Here is a 16441-nt window from a genome sequence, read left to right on the forward strand (position 1 = left end):
CACTCACATAGGTTGTATAAGTTTTATGAATCCTGGCTTGACCTATTCAAGTAGCTGAAAGCCTGTCAGCACCTCTAGAAACAAGATTCACACCAATCCAATTCAAATCATTTTTTCCAAAGGAATATGTTCTGGCCGGTCGAAAATGCATCTCACAAAAATAGGCATTTAAAAATCTACTTTGCAGTTTCAGAACTGAGAGGAAGCATGTAATAAATCTACCTAATTTTCTGGAAAAGAAAGAGGGAGGATTTTTGGTAACACCTCAGATGGGACTCGAACCCACAATCCCTGACTTAGGAGGCCAGTGCCTTATCCATTAGGCCACTGAGGCACACATGTATATCTCTTTTCTAGAGGCATTATTTAAATGTATTCTATGGTCAGACACCTGTGTGTGCACACAGGGCATTTCTCACTTCTCTCTATAAGTAAACTTCCCATTTTCATCCTCTTCCATCCCCGACTTTAACGCTCTCTTCTATGCTATAATGGAGACTTTGCAATTTTAGCAAGTGGAGAGAAATTGGAGAACCACTTTCGACTCCACACTTCTTCTTCACTTAATTCTTTTCTCAATATACTGGGCTTAGAAAATGTTATCAAGCCATCCTTATCATCAGCAGGACACGGAAAGAGGCACCAAGTCTCCTAACCAAGTTCAACCACACTCTGCAACTTAACCATTGCACTACAAATTAGGCAACGGGGGCATCAGCAAAGGCAGCCAATGTGCCGATCCTTTATACATTTTGTGTAGTACTTTTCTTACTCGGAGGCAAAATCAGCACTTTAACTGCCCAAATCATACAGATTTTACACATGCGGCACTCTATGCACACATAGGCACACACCTTGCAGTTCTTCTACACACACTTAAGCTAAAAACCCATTCTGTCACGTCAAAATTCTGCAAACCTATTATATATTCAGTGCGTCGGCATAGAAGCACTTTTTAATGCCACTAAAATGCACAAGTAGTTAGACTGAAGATGCAACCTGAATGAGTTTACAGTATGTACTCCACTTTATTAATGATTAGTAATGAGAAAGTGAGGACTACAAGAGTATTGGAAAAGACTTTTTCGACTCTGAATGTAAAGCAGATTGTGTGACCATTGGCTAAAAACGACCACATTGGGACATGAACCCTCAATCTTCCGATCCGAAGTCAGACGCCTTATCCATTAGGCCACGCGGACAGCCGTTCACCTGAGATGATTTTTATCATGTAGATGGTATGCATGGATGGACAACATATTATTGAAAGGTATTCAGGTTTACATCCCATAGTGTTCTTTCAGCTCTTTTCGCCGGAAGCACTTTTTTGGAATCTATATATTGAGAATTTTATGAGTACGATATGCTTTTGTTTTCCTTTTTGCATACAAACCTCTTTCCTCATGAGTTTAAAGCTCATTTGTATGCTCTACATAGCTCTGGGCGTTTCCAGACGTGGACTGAAACTGTTTTGAAAGTAGTAAAAATTGCTCCTTCCTGCATATGCTAATTTTTCACACTTACATAGGTTGTATAAGTTTTATGAATCCTGGCTTGACCTATTCAAGTAGCTGAAAGCCTGTCACCACCTCTAGAAACAAGATTCACACCAATCCAATTCAAATCATTTTTTCCAAAGGAATATGTTCTGGCCGGTCGAAAATGCATCTCACAAAAATAGGCATTTAAAAATCTACTTTGCAGTTTCAGAACACTACCATGACTGTGAAGTGTACACAAGTAAAATGGGACCGTTTCAAAGTACCTAATCCCTCATAAACTTCTGAGAGGAAGCATGTAATAAATCTACCTAATTTTCTGGAAAAGAAAGAGGGTGGATTTTTGTTATCACCTCAGATGGGACTCGAACCCACAATCCCTGGCTTAGGAGGTCAGTGGCTTATCCAATTTGCCACTGAGGCACACATGCATATCTCTTTTCTAGAGGCATTATTTAAATGTATTCTATGGTCAGACACCGGTGTGTGCACACAGGGCATTTCTCACTTCTCTCTATAAGTAAACTTCCCATTTTCATCCTCTTCCATCCCCGACTTTAACGCTCTCTTCTATGCTATAATGGAGACTTTGCAATTTTAGCAAGTGGAGAGAAATTGGAGAACCACTTTCGACTCCACACTTCTTCTTCACTTACTTCTTTTCTCAATATACTCGGCTTAGAAAATGGTATCAAGCCATCCTTATCATCAGCAGGACACGGAAAGAGGCACCAAGTCTCCTAACCAAGTTCAACCACACTCTGCAACTTAACCATTGCACTACAAATTAGGCAACGGGGGCATCAGCAAAGGCAGCCAATGTGCCGATCCTTTATACATTTTGTGTAGTACTTTTCTTACTCGGAGGCAAAATCAGCACTTTAACTGCCCAAATCATACAGATTTTACACATGTAGCACTCTATGCACACATAGGCACACACCTTGCACTTCTTCTACACACACTTAAGCTAAAACCCATTCTGTCACGTCAAAATTCTGCAAACCTATTACATATTCAGTGCGTCGGCATAGAAGCACTTTTTAATGCCACTAAAATGCACAAGTAGTTAGACTGAAGATGCAACCTGAATGAGTTTACAGTATGTACTCCACTTTATTAATGATTAGTAATGAGAAAGTGAGGACTACAAGAGTATTGGAAAAGACTTTTTCCACTCTGAATGTAAAGCAGATTGTGTGACCATTGGCCAAAAACAACTACGAAGGGACTCGAACCCTCAATCTTCTGATCCAAAGTCAGACGCCTTATCCCTTAGGCCACGCGGTCATCCGTTCACCTGAGATGATTTTTATCATGTAGGTGGTATGCACGGATGGAGAACATATTATTGAAAGGTATTCAGGTTTACATCCCATAGTGTTCTTTCAGCTCTTTTCGCTGGAAGCACTTTTTTGGAATCTATATATTGAGTATTTTATGAGTACGATATGCTTTTGTTTTCCTTTTTGCATACAAACCTCTTTCCTCATGAGTTTAAAGCTCATTTGTATGGTCTACATAGCTCTGGACGTTTCCAGACGTGGAGTGAAACTGTTTTGAAAGTAGGACAAATTGCTCCTTCCTGCATATGCTAATTTTTCACACTCACATAGGTTGTATAAGTTTTATGAATCCTGGCTTGACCTATTCAAGTAGCTGAAAGCCTGTCACCACCTCTAGAAACAAGATTCACACCAATCCAATTCAAATCATTTTTTCCAAAGGAATATGTTCTGGCCGGTCGAAAATGCATCTCACAAAAATAGGCATTTAAAAATCTACTTTGCAGTTTCAGAACACTACCATGACTGTGAAGTGTACACAAGTAAAATGGGACCGTTTCAAAGTACCTAATCCCTCATAAACTTCTGAGAGGAAGCATGTAATAAATCTACCTAATTTTCTGGAAAAGAAAGAGGGTGGATTTTTGTTATCACCTCAGATGGGACTCGAACCCACAATCCCTGGCTTAGGAGGTCAGTGGCTTATCCAATTTGCCACTGAGGCACACATGCATATCTCTTTTCTAGAGGCATTATTTAAATGTATTCTATGGTCAGACACCGGTGTGTGCACACAGGGCATTTCTCACTTCTCTCTATAAGTAAACTTCCCATTTTCATCCTCTTCCATCCCCGACTTTAACGCTCTCTTCTATGCTATAATGGAGACTTTGCAATTTTAGCAAGTGGAGAGAAATTGGAGAACCACTTTCGACTCCACACTTCTTCTTCACTTACTTCTTTTCTCAATATACTCGGCTTAGAAAATGGTATCAAGCCATCCTTATCATCAGCAGGACACGGAAAGAGGCACCAAGTCTCCTAACCAAGTTCAACCACACTCTGCAACTTAACCATTGCACTACAAATTAGGCAACGGGGGCATCAGCAAAGGCAGCCAATGTGCCGATCCTTTATACATTTTGTGTAGTACTTTTCTTACTCGGAGGCAAAATCAGCACTTTAACTGCCCAAATCATACAGATTTTACACATGTAGCACTCTATGCACACATAGGCACACACCTTGCACTTCTTCTACACACACTTAAGCTAAAACCCATTCTGTCACGTCAAAATTCTGCAAACCTATTACATATTCAGTGCGTCGGCATAGAAGCACTTTTTAATGCCACTAAAATGCACATATAGTTAGACTGAAGATGCAACCTGAATGAGTTTACAGTATGTACTCCACTTTATTAATGATTAGTAATGAGAAAGTGAGGACTACAAGAGTATTGGAAAAAACTTTTTCCACTCTGAATGTAAAGCAGATTGTGTGACCATTGGCCAAAAACAACTACGAAGGGACTCAAACCCTCAATCTTCTGATCCGAAGTCAGACGCCTTATCGATTAGGCCTTGCAGTCATCCGGTCACCTAAGATGATTTTTATCATGTAGGTGGTATGCATGGATGGAGAACATATTATTGAAAGGTATTCAGGTTTACATCCCATAGTGTTCTTTCAGCTCTTTTCGCTGGAAGCACTTTTTTGCAATCTATATATTGAGAATTTTATGAGTACGATATGCTTTTGTTTTCCTTTTTGCATACAAACCTCTTTCCTCATGAGTTTAAAGCTCATTTGTATGCTCTACATAGCTCTGGACGTTTCCAGACGTGGAGTGAAACTGTTTAGAAAGTAGTACAAATTGCTCCTTCCTGCATACGCTAATATTTCACACTCACATAGGTTGTATAAGTTTTATGAATCCTAGCTTGACCTATTCAAGTAGCTGAAAGCCTGTCACCACCTCTAGAAACAAGATTCACACCAATCCAATTCAAATCATTTTTTCCAAAGGAATATGTTCTGGCCGGTCGAAAATGCATCTCACAAAAATAGGCATTTAAAAATATACTTTGCAGTTTCAGAACACTAACATGACTGTGAAGTGTACACAAGTAAAATGGGACCGTTTCAAAGTACCTAATCCCTCATAAACTTCTGAGAGGAAGCCTGTAATAAATCTACCTAATATTCTGGAAAAGAAAGAGGGAGGCTTTTTGTTATCACCTCAGATGGGACTCAAACCCACAATCCCTGGCTTAGGAGGCCAGTGCCTTATCCATTAGGCCACTGAGGCACACATGCATAGTTCTTTTCTAGAGGCATTATTTAAATGTATTCTATGGTCAGACACCGGTGTGTGCACACAGGGCATTTCTCACTTCTTTCTATAAGTAAACTTCCCATTTTCATCCTCTTCCATCCCCGAATTTAACGCTCTCTTCTATGCTATAATGGAGACTTTGCAATTTTAGCAAGTGGAGAGAAATTGGAGAACCACTTTCGAGTCCACACTTCTTCTTCACTTACTTCTTTTCTCAATATACTGGGCTTAGAAAATGGTATCAAGCCATCCTTATCATCAGCAGGACACGGAAAGAGGCACCAAGTCTCCTAACCAAGTTCAACCACACTCTGCAACTTAACCATTGCACTACAAATTAGGCAACGGGGGCATCAGCAAAGGCAGCCAATGTGCCGATCCTTTATACATTTTGTGTAGTACTTTTCTTACTTGGAGGCAAAATCAGCACTTTAACTGCCCAAATCATACAGATTTTACACATGTAGCACTCTATGCACACATAGGCACACACCTTGCAGTTCTTCTACACACACTTAAGCTAAAAACCCATTCTGTCACGTCAAAATTCTGCAAACCTATTACATATTCAGTGCGTCGGCATAGAAGCACTTTTTAATGCCACTAAAATGCACAAGTAGTTAGACTGAAGATGCAACCTGAACGAGTTTACAGTATGTACTCCACTTTATTGATGATTAGTAATGAGAAAGTGAGGACTACAAGAGTATTGGAAAAGACTTTTTCCACTCTGAATGTAAAGCAGATTGTGTGACCATTGGCCAAAAACAACCACGAAGGGACTCGAACCCTCAATCTTCTGATCCGAAGTCAGATGCCTTATCCATTAGGCCACACGGTCATCCGTTCACCTGAGAATATTTTTTATCATGTAGGTGGTATGCATGGATGGAGAACATATTATTGAAAGGTATTCAGGTTTACATCCCATAGTGTTCTTTCAGCTCTTTTAGCTGGAAGCACTTTTTTGGAATCTATATATTGAGAATTTTATGAGTACGATATGCTTTTGTTTTCCTTTTTGCATACAAACCTCTTTCCTCATGTGTTTAAAGCTCATTTGTATGCTCTACATAGCTCTAAACGTTTCCAGACGTGGAGTGAAACTGTTTTGAAAGTAGTACAAATTGCTCCTTCCTGCATATGCTAATTTTTCACACTCACATAGGTTGTATAAGTTTTATGAATCCTGGCTTGACCTATTCAAGTAGCTGAAAGCCTTTCACCACCTCTAGAAACAACATTCACACCAATCCAATTCAAATCATTTTTTCCAAAGGAATATGTTCTGGCCGGTCGAAAATGCATCTCACAAAAATAGGCATTTAAAAATCTACTTTACAGTTTCAGAACACTAACATGACTGTGAAGTGTACACACGTAAAATGGGACCGTTTCAAAGTACCTAATCCCTCATAAACTTGTGAGAGGAAGCATGTAATAAATCTACCTAATTTTCTGGAAAAGAAAGAGGGTGGATTTTTTTTATCACCTCAGATGGGACTCAAACCCACAATCCCTGGCTTAGGAGGCCAGTGCCTTATCCATTAGGCCACTGAGGCACACATGCATAGCTCTTTTCTAGAGGCATTATTTAAATGTATTCTATGGTCAGACACCGGTGTGTGCACACAGGGCATTTCTCACTTCTCTCTATAAGTAAACTTCCCATTTTCATCCTCTTCCATCCCCGACTTTAACGCTCTCTTCTATGCTATAATGGAGACTTTGCAATTTTAGCAAGTGGAGAGAAATTGGAGAACCACTTTCGACTCCACACTTCTTCTTCACTTACTTCTTTTCTCAATATACTGGGCTTAGAAAATGGTATCAAGCCATCCTTATCATCAGCAGGACACGGAAAGAGGCACCAAGTCTCCTAACCAAGTTCAACCACACTCTGCAACTTAACCATTGCACTACAAATTAGGCAACGGGGGCATCAGCAAAGGCAGCCAATGTGCCGATCCTTTATACATTTTGTGTAGTGCTTTTCTTACTCGGAGGCAAAACCAGCACTTTAACTGCCCAAATCATACAGATTTTACACATGTAGCACTCTATGCACACATAGGCACACACCTTGCAGTTCTTCTACACACTTAAGCTAAAAACCCATTCTGTCACGTCAAAATTCTGCAAACCTATTACATATTCAGTGCGTCGGCATAGAAGCACTTTTTAATGCCACTAAAATGCACAAGTAGTTAGACTGAAGATGCAACCTGAATGAGTTTACAGTATGTACTTCACTTTATTATTGATTAGTAATGAGAAAGTGAGGACTACAAGAGTATTGGAAAATACTTTTTCCACTCTGAATGTGAAGCAGATTGTGTGACCATTGGCCGAAAACAACCACGAAGGGACTCGCACCCTCAATTTTCTGATCCGATTTCAGACGCCTTATCCATTAGGCCACGCGGTCATCTGTTCCCCTAAGATGATTTTTATCATGTAGGTGGTATGCATGGATGGAGAACATATTATTGAAAGGTATTCAGGTTTACATTCCATAGTGTTCTTTCAGCTCTTTTCGCTGGAAGCACTTTTTTGGAATCTATATATTGAGAATTTTATGGGTACGATATGCTTTTGTTTTCCTTTTTGCATACAAATCTCTTTCCTCATGAGTTTAAAGCTCATTTGTATGCTCTACATAGCTCTGGACGTTTCCAGACGTGGAGTGAAACTGTTTTGAAAGTAGTACAAATTGCTCCTTCCTGCATATGCTAATTTTTCACACTCACATAGGTTGTATAGGTTTTATGAATCCTGGATTGACCTATTCAAGTAGCTGAAAGCCTGTCACCACTTCTAGAAACAAGATTCACACCAATCCAATTCAAATCATTTTTTCCAAAGGAATATGTTCTGGCCGGTCGAAAATGCATCTCACAAAAATAGGCATTTAAAAATCTACTTTGCAGTTTCAGAACTGAGAGGAAGCATGTAATAAATCTACCTAATTTTCTGGAAAAGAAAGAGGGAGGATTTTTGTTATCACCTCAGATGGGACTCAAACCCACAATCCCTGGCTTAGGAGGCCAGTGCCTTATCCATTAGGCCACTGAGGCACACATGCTTAGCTCTTTTCTATAGGCATTATTTAAATGTATTCTATGGTCAGACACCTGTGTGTGCACACAGGGCATTTCTCACTTCTCTCTATAAGTAAACTTCCCATTTTCATCCTCTGCCATCCCCGACTTTAACGCTCTCTTCTATGCTATAATGGAGACTTTGCAATTTTAGCAAGTGGAGAGAAATTGGAGAACCACTTTCAACTCCACACTTCTTCTTCACTTAATTCTTTTCTCAATATACTGGGCTTAGAAAATGTTATCAAGCCATCCTTATCATCAGCAGGACACGGAAAGAGGCACCAAGTCTCCTAAACAAGTTCAACCACACTCTGCAACTTAACCATTGCACTACAAATTAGGCAACGGGGGCATCAGCAAAGGCAGCCAATGTGCCGATCCTTTATACATTTTGTGTAGTACTTTTCTTACTCGGAGGCAAAATCAGCACTTTAACTGCCCAAATCATACAGATTTTACACATGCGGCACTCTATGCACACATAGGCACACACCTTGCAGTTCTTCTACACACACTTAAGCTAAAAACCCATTCTGTCACGTCAAAATTCTGCAAACCTATTATATATTCAGTGCGTCGGCATAGAAGCACTTTTTAATGCCACTAAAATGCACAAGTAGTTAGACTGAAGATGCAACCTGAATGAGTTTACAGTATGTACTCCACTTTATTAATGATTAGTAATGAGAAAGTGAGGACTACAAGAGTATTGGAAAAGACTTTTTCGACTCTGAATGTAAAGCAGATTGTGTGACCATTGGCTAAAAACGACCACATTGGGACTCGAAACCTCAATCTTCCGATCCGAAGTCAGACGCCTTATCCATTAGGCCACGCGGACATCCGTTCACCTGAGATGATTTTTATCATGTAGGTGGTATGCATGGATGGACAACATATTATTGAAAGGTATTCAGGTTTACATCCCATAGTGTTCTTTCAGCTCTTTTCGCTGGAAGCACTTTTTTGGAATCTATATATTGAGAATTTTATGAGTACGATATGCTTTTGTTTTCCTTTTTGCATACAAACCTCTTTCCTCATGAGTTTAAAGCTCATTTGTATGCTCTACATAGCTCTGGCCGTTTCCAGACGTGGAGTGAAACTGTTTTGAAAGTAGTACAAATTGCTCCTTCCTGCATATGCTAATTTTTCACACTTACATAGGTTGTATAAGTTTTATGAATCCTGGCTTGACCTATTCAAGTAGCTGAAAGCCTGTCACCACCTCTAGAAACAAGATTCACACCAATCCAATTCAAATCATTTTTTCCAAAGGAATATGTTCTGGCCGGTCGAAAATGCATCTCACAAAAATAGGCATTTAAAAATCTACTTTGCAGTTTCAGAACACTACCATGACTGTGAAGTGTACACAAGTAAAATGAGACCGTTTCAAAGTACCTAATCCCTCATAAACTTCTGAGAGGAAGCATGTAATAAATCTACCTAATTTTCTGGAAAAGAAAGAGGGTGGATTTTTGTTATCACCTCAGATGGGACTCGAACCCACAATCCCTGGCTTAGGAGGTCAGTGCCTTATCCAATTTGCCACTGAGGCACATATGCATAGCTCTTTTCTAGAGGCATTATTTAAATGATTCTATGGTCAGACACCGGTGTGTGCACACAGGGCATTTCTCACTTCTCTCTATAAGTAAACTTCCCATTTTCATCCTCTTCCATCCCCGACTTTAACGCTCTCTTCTATGCTATAATGGAGACTTTGCAATTTTAGCAAGTGGAGAGAAATTGGAGAACCACTTTCGACTCCACACTTCTTCTTCACTTACTTCTTTTCTCAATATACTCGGCTTAGAAAATGGTATCAAGCCATCCTTATCATCAGCAGGACACGGAAAGAGGCACCAAGTCTCCTAACCAAGTTCAACCACACTCTGCAACTTAACCATTGCACTACAAATTAGGCAACGGGGGCATCAGCAAAGGCAGCCAATGTGCTGATCCTTTATACATTTTGTGTAGTACTTTTCTTACTCGGAGGCAAAATCAGCACTTTAACTGCCCAAATCATACAGATTTTACACATGTAGCACTCTATGCACACATAGGCACACACCTTGCAGTTCTTCTACACACACTTAAGCTAAAAACCCATTCTGTCACGTTAAAATTCTGCAAACCTATTATATATTCAGTGCGTCGGCATAGAAGCACTTTTTAATGCCACTAAAATGCACAAGTAGTTAGACTGAAGATGCAACCTGAATGAGTTTACAGTATGTACTCCACTTTATTAATGATTAGTAATGAGAAAGTGAGGACTACAAGAGTATTGGAAAATACTTTTTCCACTCAGAATGTAAAGCAGATTTTGTGACCATTGGCCAAAAACGACCACAAGGGACTTGAACCCTCAATCTTCTGATCCGAAGTCAGACGCCTTATCCATTAGGCCACGCGGTCATCCGTTCACCTGAGGTGATTTTTATCATGTAGGTGGTATGCATGGATGGAGAACATATTATTGAAAGGTATTCAGGTTTACATCCCATAGTGTTCTTTCAGCTCTTTTCGCTGGAAGCACTTTTTTGGAATCTATATATTGAGAATTTTATGAGTACGATATGCTTTTGTTTTCCTTTTTGCATACAAATCTCTTTCCTCATGAGTTTAAAGCTCATTTGTATGCTCTACATAGCTCTGGACGTTTCCAGACGTGGAGTGAAACTGTTTTGAAAGTAGTACAAATTGCTCCTTCCTGCATATGCTAATTTTTCACACTCACATAGGTTGTATAAGTTTTATGAATCCTGGCTTGACCTATTCAAGTAGCTGAAAGCCTGTCACCACCTCTAGAAACAAGATTCACACCAATCCAATTCAAATCATTTTTTCCAAAGGAATATGTTCTGGCCGGTCGAAAATGCATTTCACAAAAATAGGCATTTAAAAATATACTTTGCAGTTTCAGAACACTAACATGACTGTGAAGTGTACACAAGTAAAATGGGACCGTTTCAAAGTACCTAATCCCTCATAAACTTCTGAGAGGAAGCATGTAATAAATCTACCTTATTTTCTGGAAAAGAAAGAGGGTTGATTTTTGTTATTACCTCAGATGGGACTCGAACCCACAATCCCTGGTTTAGGAGGTCAGTGCCTTATCCATTAGGCCACTGAGGCACACATGCATAGCACTTTTCTAGAGGCATTATTTAAATGTATTCTATGGTCAGACACGGGTGTGTGCACACAGGGCATTTCTCACTTCTCTCTATAAGTAAACTTCCCATTTTCATCCTCTTCCATCCCCGACTTTAACGCTCTCTTTTATGCTATAATGGAGACTGTGCAATTTTAGCAAGTGGAGAGAAATTGGAGAACCACTTTCGACTCCACACTTCTTCTTCACTTACTTCTTTTCTCAATATACTGGGCTTAGAAAATGGTATCAAGCCATCCTTATCATCAGCAGGACACAGAAAGAGGCACCAAATCTCCTAACCAAGTTCAACCACACTCTGCAACTTAACCATTGCACTACAAATTAGGCAACGGGGGCATCAGCAAAGGCAGCCAATGTGCCGATCCTTTATACATTTTGTGTAGTACTTTTCTTACTCGGAGGCAAAATCAGCACTTTAACTGCCCAAATCATACAGATTTTACACATGTAGCACTCTATGCACACATAGGCACACACCTTGCACTTCTTCTACACACACTTAAGCTAAAACCCATTCTGTCACGTCAAAATTCTGCAAACCTATTACATATTCAGTGCGTCGGCATAGAAGCACTTTTTAATGCCACTAAAATGCACATATAGTTAGACTGAAGATGCAACCTGAATGAGTTTACAGTATGTACTCCACTTTATTAATGATTAGTAATGAGAAAGTGAGGACTACAAGAGTATTGGAAAAAACTTTTTCCACTCTGAATGTAAAGCAGATTGTGTGACCATTGGCCAAAAACAACTACGAAGGGACTCAAACCCTCAATCTTCTGATCCGAAGTCAGACGCCTTATCGATTAGGCCTTGCAGTCATCCGGTCACCTAAGATGATTTTTATCATGTAGGTGGTATGCATGGATGGAGAACATATTATTGAAAGGTATTCAGGTTTACATCCCATAGTGTTCTTTCAGCTCTTTTCGCTGGAAGCACTTTTTTGGAATCTATATATTGAGAATTTTATGAGTACGATATGCTTTTGTTTTCCTTTTTGCATACAAACCTCTTTCCTCATGAGTTTAAAGCTCATTTGTATGCTCTACATAGCTCTGGACGTTTCCAGACGTGGAGTGAAACTGTTTAGAAAGTAGTACAAATTGCTCCTTCCTGCATACGCTAATATTTCACACTCACATAGGTTGTATAAGTTTTATGAATCCTAGCTTGACCTATTCAAGTAGCTGAAAGCCTGTCACCACCTCTAGAAACAAGATTCACACCAATCCAATTCAAATCATTTTTTCCAAAGGAATATGTTCTGGCCGGTCGAAAATGCATCTCACAAAAATAGGCATTTAAAAATATACTTTGCAGTTTCAGAACACTAACATGACTGTGAAGTGTACACAAGTAAAATGGGACCGTTTCAAAGTACCTAATCCCTCATAAACTTCTGAGAGGAAGCCTGTAATAAATCTACCTAATATTCTGGAAAAGAAAGAGGGAGGCTTTTTGTTATCACCTCAGATGGGACTCAAACCCACAATCCCTGGCTTAGGAGGCCAGTGCCTTATCCATTAGGCCACTGAGGCACACATGCATAGTTCTTTTCTAGAGGCATTATTTAAATGTATTCTATGGTCAGACACCGGTGTGTGCACACAGGGCATTTCTCACTTCTTTCTATAAGTAAACTTCCCATTTTCATCCTCTTCCATCCCCGAATTTAACGCTCTCTTCTATGCTATAATGGAGACTTTGCAATTTTAGCAAGTGGAGAGAAATTGGAGAACCACTTTCGAGTCCACACTTCTTCTTCACTTACTTCTTTTCTCAATATACTGGGCTTAGAAAATGGTATCAAGCCATCCTTATCATCAGCAGGACACGGAAAGAGGCACCAAGTCTCCTAACCAAGTTCAACCACACTCTGCAACTTAACCATTGCACTACAAATTAGGCAACGGGGGCATCAGCAAAGGCAGCCAATGTGCCGATCCTTTATACATTTTGTGTAGTACTTTTCTTACTTGGAGGCAAAATCAGCACTTTAACTGCCCAAATCATACAGATTTTACACATGTAGCACTCTATGCACACATAGGCACACACCTTGCAGTTCTTCTACACACACTTAAGCTAAAAACCCATTCTGTCACGTCAAAATTCTGCAAACCTATTACATATTCAGTGCGTCGGCATAGAAGCACTTTTTAATGCCACTAAAATGCACAAGTAGTTAGACTGAAGATGCAACCTGAACGAGTTTACAGTATGTACTCCACTTTATTGATGATTAGTAATGAGAAAGTGAGGACTACAAGAGTATTGGAAAAGACTTTTTCCACTCTGAATGTAAAGCAGATTGTGTGACCATTGGCCAAAAACAACCACGAAGGGACTCGAACCCTCAATCTTCTGATCCGAAGTCAGATGCCTTATCCATTAGGCCACACGGTCATCCGTTCACCTGAGAATATTTTTTATCATGTAGGTGGTATGCATGGATGGAGAACATATTATTGAAAGGTATTCAGGTTTACATCCCATAGTGTTCTTTCAGCTCTTTTAGCTGGAAGCACTTTTTTGGAATCTATATATTGAGAATTTTATGAGTACGATATGCTTTTGTTTTCCTTTTTGCATACAAACCTCTTTCCTCATGTGTTTAAAGCTCATTTGTATGCTCTACATAGCTCTAAACGTTTCCAGACGTGGAGTGAAACTGTTTTGAAAGTAGTACAAATTGCTCCTTCCTGCATATGCTAATTTTTCACACTCACATAGGTTGTATAAGTTTTATGAATCCTGGCTTGACCTATTCAAGTAGCTGAAAGCCTTTCACCACCTCTAGAAACAACATTCACACCAATCCAATTCAAATCATTTTTTCCAAAGGAATATGTTCTGGCCGGTCGAAAATGCATCTCACAAAAATAGGCATTTAAAAATCTACTTTACAGTTTCAGAACACTAACATGACTGTGAAGTGTACACACGTAAAATGGGACCGTTTCAAAGTACCTAATCCCTCATAAACTTGTGAGAGGAAGCATGTAATAAATCTACCTAATTTTCTGGAAAAGAAAGAGGGTGGATTTTTTTTATCACCTCAGATGGGACTCAAACCCACAATCCCTGGCTTAGGAGGCCAGTGCCTTATCCATTAGGCCACTGAGGCACACATGCATAGCTCTTTTCTAGAGGCATTATTTAAATGTATTCTATGGTCAGACACCGGTGTGTGCACACAGGGCATTTCTCACTTCTCTCTATAAGTAAACTTCCCATTTTCATCCTCTTCCATCCCCGACTTTAACGCTCTCTTCTATGCTATAATGGAGACTTTGCAATTTTAGCAAGTGGAGAGAAATTGGAGAACCACTTTCGACTCCACACTTCTTCTTCACTTACTTCTTTTCTCAATATACTGGGCTTAGAAAATGGTATCAAGCCATCCTTATCATCAGCAGGACACGGAAAGAGGCACCAAGTCTCCTAACCAAGTTCAACCACACTCTGCAACTTAACCATTGCACTACAAATTAGGCAACGGGGGCATCAGCAAAGGCAGCCAATGTGCCGATCCTTTATACATTTTGTGTAGTGCTTTTCTTACTCGGAGGCAAAACCAGCACTTTAACTGCCCAAATCATACAGATTTTACACATGTAGCACTCTATGCACACATAGGCACACACCTTGCAGTTCTTCTACACACTTAAGCTAAAAACCCATTCTGTCACGTCAAAATTCTGCAAACCTATTACATATTCAGTGCGTCGGCATAGAAGCACTTTTTAATGCCACTAAAATGCACAAGTAGTTAGACTGAAGATGCAACCTGAATGAGTTTACAGTATGTACTCCACTTTATTATTGATTAGTAATGAGAAAGTGAGGACTACAAGAGTATTGGAAAATACTTTTTCCACTCTGAATGTGAAGCAGATTGTGTGACCATTGGCCGAAAACAACCACGAAGGGACTCGCACCCTCAATTTTCTGATCCGATTTCAGACGCCTTATCCATTAGGCCACGCGGTCATCTGTTCCCCTAAGATGATTTTTATCATGTAGGTGGTATGCATGGATGGAGAACATATTATTGAAAGGTATTCAGGTTTACATTCCATAGTGTTCTTTCAGCTCTTTTCGCTGGAAGCACTTTTTTGGAATCTATATATTGAGAATTTTATGGGTACGATATGCTTTTGTTTTCCTTTTTGCATACAAATCTCTTTCCTCATGAGTTTAAAGCTCATTTGTATGCTCTACATAGCTCTGGACGTTTCCAGACGTGGAGTGAAACTGTTTTGAAAGTAGTACAAATTGCTCCTTCCTGCATATGCTAATTTTTCACACTCACATAGGTTGTATAGGTTTTATGAATCCTGGATTGACCTATTCAAGTAGCTGAAAGCCTGTCACCACTTCTAGAAACAAGATTCACACCAATCCAATTCAAATCATTTTTTCCAAAGGAATATGTTCTGGCCGGTCGAAAATGCATCTCACAAAAATAGGCATTTAAAAATCTACTTTGCAGTTTCAGAACTGAGAGGAAGCATGTAATAAATCTACCTAATTTTCTGGAAAAGAAAGAGGGAGGATTTTTGTTATCACCTCAGATGGGACTCAAACCCACAATCCCTGGCTTAGGAGGCCAGTGCCTTATCCATTAGGCCACTGAGGCACACATGCTTAGCTCTTTTCTATAGGCATTATTTAAATGTATTCTATGGTCAGACACCTGTGTGTGCACACAGGGCATTTCTCACTTCTCTCTATAAGTAAACTTCCCATTTTCATCCTCTTCCATCCCCGACTTTAACGCTCTCTTCTATGCTATAATGGAGACTTTGCAATTTTAGCAAGTGGAGAGAAATTGGAGAACCACTTTCAACTCCACACTTCTTCTTCACTTAATTCTTTTCTCAATATACTGGGCTTAGAAAATGTTATCAAGCCATCCTTATCATCAGCAGGACACGGAAAGAGGCACCAAGTCTCCTAAACAAGTTCAACCACACTCTGCAACTTAACCATTGCACTACAAATTAGGCAACGGG

The 16441-nt window shown here is 39.7% G+C and overlaps 1 non-coding gene across 1 annotated transcript; it reads right to left on the minus strand.

Annotated features, from left to right (window-relative positions):
* Positions 1-261: 261 nt before the first annotated feature.
* Positions 262-334, minus strand: TRNAR-CCU (transfer RNA arginine (anticodon CCU)). The gene has a single exon. It is a non-coding gene; the product is annotated as a tRNA-Arg (tRNA).
* Positions 335-16441: the final 16107 nt, after the last annotated feature.

Source organism: Triturus cristatus, chromosome 4_1, assembly GCF_964204655.1.
Source record: "Triturus cristatus chromosome 4_1, aTriCri1.1, whole genome shotgun sequence".
NCBI lineage: Eukaryota > Metazoa > Chordata > Amphibia > Caudata > Salamandridae > Triturus > Triturus cristatus.